The following is a 9,053-nucleotide window of genomic DNA, read 5'->3' as shown; positions in this document are numbered from 1 at the left end:
GTCCACAAATTGAAATGAAATTATTGATGCAACATTTTTTATCATCGGGTACAAAATATTGTCATCAAATTGAAAAATAAATATTTATGCAATATTTTTTATCATAAGCTAATAAATATTGTCCTCAAAATAAAAAATGAATATTGATGCAACATTTTTTATAATTGACTATTAAATATTGTTTGCATGTTAATTAATAATAAATATTGTTTCCTCAAATTCCTCAATCATAATTATTGTTATTATATTTAAAATGAAAAACAAAAATCTTATCTGGGATCGAACCCGAGACTACGACGTTAAGAGTCGGCAACGCTAGCGCTTAGCTATCGACTCAACAGAACGAAAACAACATACGCCAGATATATATGGCTGTAAATATTTAACCATGTAATTATTCACCCTTACAAATTAAAAGGTAAAAGATACGTAAAAAGTTTATTCGGACGAAAGATGCGGAATAAAATTACGAATAAAATGATATATAATTCAATATGTGTGTTCGTATAATTATTTTCAGATTTTTCAATTTTTCTTGAATTTTAGCACTGCAACTCGCCCATAGGCCAAACCGTTTGAAATACTAAGTTGTGATATGTGGAAAAAACTAAGAATTTTGAGACGATTCTAATGATGTATAATACTTTATACGGTTTCTTTATGAAAACCTCAAATGTTGAGAATAGTATAAAAATTCAGTTTTCCTTTCATTATAAAAAAGTTATAAATGTTACAGGGTAATTTATTTTAAATACTGTCCGATATATATAAAACTAATTGAAAACTTTAATTTTATTTACTCATACAATTATAAAATAAAAAAATAATAATAAATGGACTGGGATTTGAACCCCAAAATCAAAATCAAAAGGCTGCGACGCTAGCCATTACACCACCAAGATATACAATCTTGTTGTAGTAACTCACTATCCTGAACCGCAGGTATAAGGTTCTAGATCTTTCTATGCCTTCTATGCATGACGTATGCCTACAAGAAGCGACGCGCGTCACACGGCGTCCTTAGCCTTTAATGCAAAATTGTTAATTATAGTATGTTTTAAGATACTAGTTTTGCTGGAAATAATCGAATAATATTTTCAGTTATGTGTAATGTGTAATAGTGTTATAGTGTACATTGTTTTCTAATGTGTGTAATGTGCATTGGTGCGAAATATATACCACAAACAAGTTTGGTTAAGTAAGCATTGTCTCTGAAAAATATACAATATTTCATTTCTTTGTTGTTACTTTGGATTAAAATACAAAGGTTTGAAAGTTCAACTTAATTTTACGTCATCTGATTTGATTTGGGATGGATAGATTAAGTAATAAGTTATGTATATCTAACATAACCTTAGTTTTAATAGACGAATTCTTTTTACTATTGGTGAGTATAATACTTAATTATGCGTTTATGCATTGTAACTAATAGCTATTTATTTTTAGAATAATTACTGCTAACTACATTATTATTAGTATCTCTAATAAATAATCGGAAACTAGCTATTCGAAATGTCAAAATTTGCAAGTTTTCAATAAAAATGGTAAGAAATGCAAGATAATTTTATTTTTCTCACTAAGGATTTTTATATTGATCAGGAGTTTAAACACATTGAGAAATCAGTTGTACATATTACGTGAAATATAATAAAATATAACATAATAAAATATAACATAACCTAATCTTTTTGAGTGAAGACATACTGCACTTTCATATTTATAAAAGGTAAGACAATACTTGTTATAATATAATTATATGTCTCTGCATTTAAAACATATTCTTATTTATTTTCAGGTAATATTGTTGTAAGCGCAGAAAATAGAGAAACTGGTTTGCTTAGTAGTAAAATGTTATCGAAAAGTTTTTCATCAAAAGTTTGTAACTAAATAAGTTATAGAAAGGAAAGATATAAATTTTGACAGAATAGTCATAATGTTTGATTATAATAAATGCAATGTGGAATGTCAATAAATCTGTACATTTGCATAGCAAGATTTTAGACTATGATATGAAGTCATTATTTTTTAAGGTAAAAGTAGAGTCGAGTGCATTTTACAATCTCATTTTAACGCTTCCATAAATTATTCATATTGATAATATATAATGATATATTATAAATTTATTAACAAGGAATACGAGGTTTCAGATGACAATACAAACTTGGACAAAAATATTTTGGGGTTATGATTGAAAAAGTTTCCCAGTCACTGTTCTAGACGATGAAATAAATATTTCATAATGGATAATAAATATATTAACAACAAATAAAATATGTTCAGATGCTGTGAAATGTTTTATCGAGTGATGATGTTATAAATAGTTAAGTTAATTTGCATTTATTACTTTTATTACTTTACCTACCTTACATTTGATATATATCACGTAAATTATAATCGAATAATTATTCGATTATAATTTACTTGATATATATCAAATGTAAGGTAGGTTTTCCAATGACTGTTCTAGACGATGAAATAAATATTTCATAATGGATAATAAATATATTAACAACAAATAAAATATGTTCAGATGCTGTGAAATGTTTTATCGAGTGATGATGTTATAAATAGTTAAGTTAATTTGCATTTATTACTTTTATTACTTTACCTACCTTACATTTGATATATATCACGTAAATTATAATAGAATAATTATTCGATTATAATTTACTTGATATATATCAAATGTAAGGTAGGTTTTCCAATGACTGTTCTAGACGATGAAATAAATATTTCATAATGGATAATAAATATATTAACAATAAATAAAATATGTTCAGATGCTGTGAAATGTTTTATCGAGTGATGATGTTATAAATAGGAAAGTTTATTTGCTTTTGTTATTGTTATAAAAAAAGTTTACTTGATATGTATTAATAAATACCTATTAAAAAAATAATCAATATTTATGACACTTTTGTGTTTTATAAATAATCATATTTTTAATGCAGTTATATATTTGTATCATTGTTTATATTTAATAAATGAATTTCCACAAAAACATTCTTAATAAATTTACGTATATGTTCATTTCAGAAATAAATAAATAAATAAATAAATAAATAAATTTCAGGTGTTTTATTGTTAAATAAATGACATTGATTTATGCGTTATATTATTTCAACTTCAAATCTTCAAATATTTGTGTAATATTTCAACATCAGTTATAAGTTTCAGAATAATTTAATAATTCAATAATTAATAATTCAAAATGTTCACCAGCTCTCTGTCTAATTGTATATTACCTTACCAACATTCAACAATTTGTAGGCAACATTGGTTCCAAATTTCCAAATATAGACCAATATAGACCAATGTTGGTTTACCTATATGGCCTCAATATAAAAAATGTTCAATTTTTATGACCAGCCGGTATTGGTTTCAAATTTGACCAATGTAGATTTTATATTGCTTGTAGATTCAGACCATATTAATTTCTACATGGGATTTCTGATTAATTTCTACTTATAAAAAGTGTTTTTTTAGTATTTTTCTGAAATTTGTCACCTGTCTCTTTTTACCCCATAGGCTAGTTAAAATGGCACAGCCAGGATGCAATCAGATCCAATGTCTTGCTTTAAAATTTAAAGAAATTTTACAGAATAATAGCTACTTTATGCAAGCAATGTAAAATACTGATTTTATGGGTACATTTTTTGGAAAGATAACAGTGTATATTACCTTGATCTGGATCCGAAATTTGTCAAAAATATTCAGTCATTAGTTTAGTAATTAAGTTAATTTATCATTTGTAACATTGCTTATTTTGTATTTGCAATTTTTTATCGTTAGCACTTTTGCAAGGGAAAAGGTTCAGTTGGTTCTTTTTACCCTTACTCACATGAAAGTATTTGAAGAGGTTATATAAAACAATTAAATGTAAATGTAAAACTGAATGCATGGATACATTTTTTTACAAGAATGACACTGTGTATTACCTTGATCTGGTTCCAAAATTTGTATAAAAGATTCATCAGCAGAGGTGGAATAATTATTTATTTAATTTATCCTTTGTAAAATAGCTTTTTTAATTTACTTTTGTATTTGCATTTTTTCATTGTTTGCATCTTTGCTAGGGTAAAGGTTCAGTTGGTCCTTTTTACCCTTACTCACATAAAAGATTTTATAAAGGTTATATAAAACCTCTATAATTGAATATAACTTAAGAATAATAATACATCCTATAAAATAATTAAATATGTACTCTAAATGTAAAACTGGGTACATTTTTTACAAGAATGACACTATATTTTACCTTGATTTGAAACAGAAATTCAACAAAAATATTCATCAGCAGAGTTGGAATAACTATTTATTTGATTTATGCTTTGTTAAATTGCTTTTTTAATTTACTTTTGCATTTGCATTTTTTTTATTGTTAGAACCTTTGCCAGGGTAATGGTTCAGTTGATCCTCTTTACCCTTACTAACATGAACGTTTTTATAGAGGTTATATAAAATAACTATTGAATCTAACTTAAAAATAATAATACATCTTATAAAACAATTAAATACGTATACTTAATGTAAAATTGATTGCATGGGTACATTTTTTACAGAAATGACACTGTATTTTACCTTGATTTGAAACAGAAATTTAACAAAAATATTCATCAGCAGAATTAGAATAACAATTTATTTAATTTATCCTTTATAACATTGCCTTTTTATTTTGCATTCGCAATTTTTTTTATTGTTAGCACCTTTGCCAGAGTAATGGTTCAGTTGGTCCTTTTTACCATTACTCACATGAAAAATTTTATAGAGGTTATATAAAACAACTATTGAATCTAACTTAAAAATAATAATACATCTTATAGAATAATTAAATACGCATTCAAAATGTAAAACTGACTGCATGGGTACATTTTTCACAAAGATAACACTGTATATTACCTTGATCTGGTAGCAAAATTTGTCAAAAATATTTATCAGCAGAGTTGGAATAACTATTTATTTAATTTATCCTTTGTAAAATTGCTTTTTTAATTTACTCTTGTATTTGCAGTTTCTTTATTGTCAGCACCTTTGCCAGTGAAAAGGTTAAGTTGGTACTCACATGAAATTTTTTATAGATATTATATAAAAGAACTATTGAATCTAACTTAAAAATAATAATATTTTTATAAAACAATTAGATATGTGCACTTAATGTAAAACTGATTGCATGGGTACATTTTTTGCAGAGATAACACTGTATATTACCTTGATCTGGATCCGAAATTTGTCAAAAATATTTATCAGCAGGATTGGAATAACTATTTATTTAATTTGAGTGATTTAAGATGACCAATTACGACGATAAATTTAAAAGAAAAATAAAGAAATATTATAAGGAAATTGAAGACAAAGAAGGTTGAAGAGATATATAAAGATATTTTAATTATAATAGATATTATATTAATGAAACAGTCAAATGAAATGTACTATATATAAAATATGAAAACTGTTTTCATAATCTTTCATACCAAGCACCTCTGTCAATCAGAGATATGAAAATAATGTATATATATATATATATATATATATATATATATATATATATAAATAAATATTTTTTTAATATAAAAAAAAACAAAAATTTATCTTTCGTATAATTGCTTTTTTAATTTACTTTTGTATTTGCATTTTTTTATTTTTTGCACCTTTGCAAAGGTAAAGGTTCAGTTGGTCCTTTTTTCCCCTAATCATATGAAAGTTTTTTAAGAATCTAACTTAAATATGATAATACATCTTATAAAACTAAAAAATTATATCAAAGTTTCGTAAACTAAACAACAGTGCTCATAATCAAAAAAACTAATTACGAACAAAAATAATTTTGAAAAATCTAATTTTTTACAGGCATTTGACACATGTGATCAGTATCTTTCGAGGACCTAACTATATCCCATGTTTCCAGATCGAATTAGCATATTTGAGAGAGATTACAGCAACTTTGTCATCTGCAAGAGCCAGTTGGTTCGAGTGTTAACAATTTAATTGACTCAGAACATAATTTTCGCTATTGTTCTCTGATTTACTTGTAATGAATTCGCTCGACGAAGCTTGTGCTTCCACACAACCGTATTAATATAGCAGTTGAATTAATACTGAAGAGGCAAGAAATGTTGCATATGTCGGGCACATATTCACTTCATGTATGATTGCCGATTAACACAACGTGATATGAGGGCGTCCATTAATTACGTGAGCGAGTTTTTAAGGATTTTTGGTCCCCCTCCCCCTTGGTAATACATTGTGATAGTCAAAATTACTCCCTCTACCCCACCAAACATCATGTGTGTTTTTAGTTACTTCATAAAACTATTTTTTTTTTTTTTTTTTTTATATCAGTTAAAAAATAAATACACGTGATATCTTACTAAACCCCTACTTCCCCCACGTGATATTTCGTGATTTTTTGTGAAACCCCCCTTTCCCCTAAAAACCTCACGTGATTAATGGACGCTCCCTATGTAGATTTATAATTATATAACAAAATAACAATCAATTTTTTTAACATTGGTTCATTCTAATCAAAACTAGTGGTGCAGGAAATCGTGCCTTAAGGCAAATTGCTGCAACTTCCGGTACCAAAAATTAAAATGTTTGAAAAACCTTTAATTTTTTTTCAAAACATTAAAAGAGCGAGATTTTTGAGTTTTTAACAAAATTTGACTTTTTTTAAATATTTGAATTCTTTTTTATATTTAAAAAAAAATTATACTTCGAATTTTTATGAAAATTTCGAACTTTTTTTTAAAGCAATCGTGTTGCATGGATGTTTTAGAGAAGAAATATCAAACCGCGCAAGCGCCGCAACGCAGTCTAATACGGAATAAACATTGGTACGGAACCCGGTTGCCATCCTATAGAAATGCAAACAAAATGCTTACTTATTATTAAAATCTTTATAGAATAATAGTCTAATATCTAATGATTATTTTTGACCGCCAAATAGTATTGTCTTTTACTTTTTTACTCGATCTCTGAAACTGCTAGATATGCCTTTACAAAAATTTAAACGGAACTTCATTTTGTCAATACAAATAAAATGTTTTTTGAATTCTTCAAATCGCAAAAACTGAGTTACCATTTTTGGCATTTTTTCTCCGTATCTTCGAAACGGCTGGACCTGCCTTTATCAAAAACTGATCAGCACGTCTACTTATTAATAAGAATAGAATGTTTTTGGAATCATTCAAATCGGTTGTTTTGTGCGCCCGAAATCATTGACGAAATTTTGTATCCAAACATACATACACACACATCTATTTTTTTAAGGTATGCCAAAATGTTCAGAAATCTTTGAAGCGTAAAGATATGCAAACATTTTCATTTTTGATTTTTTGCGATTACTATAACTCACCCTACGAGAAGTTAATTATATAACTATATATATATATATATATATATATATATATATATATAATAAAATCACAATCAATTTCACTAACATTTGTTTATTTTGATTAAAAAAATTGAGAGTTATGATAGAGTGTGTCTTGAAGGCCTGCGGATAAAAAGATCCATTACTGTTATCTAAAGAAAAAGTTAAAAAAAATTATCATCAATATTTGAAAGTAGAGAGAAAAAAATATATCATCAGTCATCACCTCAATTCTTACTGCTTTTCTATCGGGAGATAAACGACAATGTTTGAAAACCCATAACAAAAGTATTTTCTTTCCTTGTTAGTTGTTTTGTATGTGGTGAGCACTGTTGTTTAGTTTAAGGGACCTTAAATTTTCAAACATACGTTATTTCATTGTTTTAGAGGTAGTTTGTGAAGTTAATTTTAAGCAAGTTTTTTCAAAAGTTTTTCTTATATAATCTTCATAAAAGCTTACACGTGAGTGGGGTAAAAGGAACCAACCCCGGCAAAGGTGTAAACAATGATAAACAATCACAAACAAATAGTTATTTTATTGTTTTATAAGATGTACGTAAAGTTAATTTTAAGCAAGTTTTTTCAAAAGTTTTTCTTATATAACCTCCATAAAAGCTTACACGTGAGTGGGGTAAAAGGCACCTACCTTGGCAAAGATGCAAACAATAATAAACAGTTTCACAAGAGATAAATTAAATAAATAGTTATTCCACTCTGATGATAAATATTTCTGACGGAGTATCAGATCAAGGTTATATACAATGTTATTTCTGTAAAAAATGTACTCACGAAATTTATATTTTGCATTGATTGAATATTGTAGCTTGTAGCTATAATTTCGTAAAATATCTTTAAAATTAAAAATTAGACATAGAACCTGTTTGCACCCGGGCTATTCCATTTCGATAAAAAGAGCCTGGTGACAATTTTTTTAAAATACAGCAAAAAAACACATTTTTACAATGATTAATTAGCTGGGAGTTTTGCTGAACTTAGTCAGATAGTTGTTTGTTTGATATGTGTTATTTGTTATAATATAATTGGTTTCGATCACGCAATATAATTGCTTAAAAACAAATTGGATACTTGTGTCTCTTGATGCCATATTCTAATTCTAAAAATAAATTTGTAAGTGATAAGAACACATATTTCCTATGTTTCTTATTGCTTATGTGCACAGAAACGGCATTGGATCGATTTTAAAAAATCTACCACTATGAATAACGTCATAAATTTTTATTTAGAAAAATCGTGTATATCACCATTTTATAAGATTGTAGCAATATTTTCTCTGGTTTCATAATCTTCAACCTAGATTGCAACTACAGTGCACAAGGCATTCCTATAGTGGTTACAATGTTCAAACTACAAACCCAACGCCCCGAAACCGCGAACATAGGAAGGAATGTAGAAAATTATATATACAGATTCAACAGGGCTTGAAATAACAAAAAATGGTAGTAGAAAATATAAAATCATCAACAAGTATAGTAAGATTCATTTGGAAATAAGAGTTGGTTTAATATTTGCCTACCTTTCTCCAACTAAGTTTCATTCGAATAACTTGCATCGATTTCTTCCGCCATAAATTTCTAATTGGTATGGTTCCAACTTGATAGGAAACTATACGATATCTAGACTTTGACGAAGATTCTCATTAAACATGAAAGCTATTTCTTGC

At 26.9% G+C, this 9,053-nt stretch overlaps 1 long non-coding RNA gene across 1 annotated transcript; it reads left to right on the top strand.

The window, feature by feature from the left end:
- Window positions 1–1,524: 1,524 nt before the first annotated feature.
- LOC113373176 lies at window positions 1,525–1,833 on the top strand. The gene is made up of 3 exons (XR_003366875.1): window positions 1,525–1,544; window positions 1,600–1,726; window positions 1,796–1,833. It is a non-coding gene; the product is annotated as an uncharacterized LOC113373176 (long non-coding RNA).
- Window positions 1,834–9,053: the final 7,220 nt, after the last annotated feature.

This window comes from Ctenocephalides felis, unplaced genomic scaffold (genome assembly GCF_003426905.1).
Source record: "Ctenocephalides felis isolate EL2017-DRISC unplaced genomic scaffold, ASM342690v1 CF-g0.4_SCAFFOLD_01604, whole genome shotgun sequence".
NCBI lineage: Eukaryota > Metazoa > Arthropoda > Insecta > Siphonaptera > Pulicidae > Ctenocephalides > Ctenocephalides felis.
Note: the sequence above shows the minus strand (reverse complement) of the source record. Positions and strands in the feature narration are given on the sequence as shown.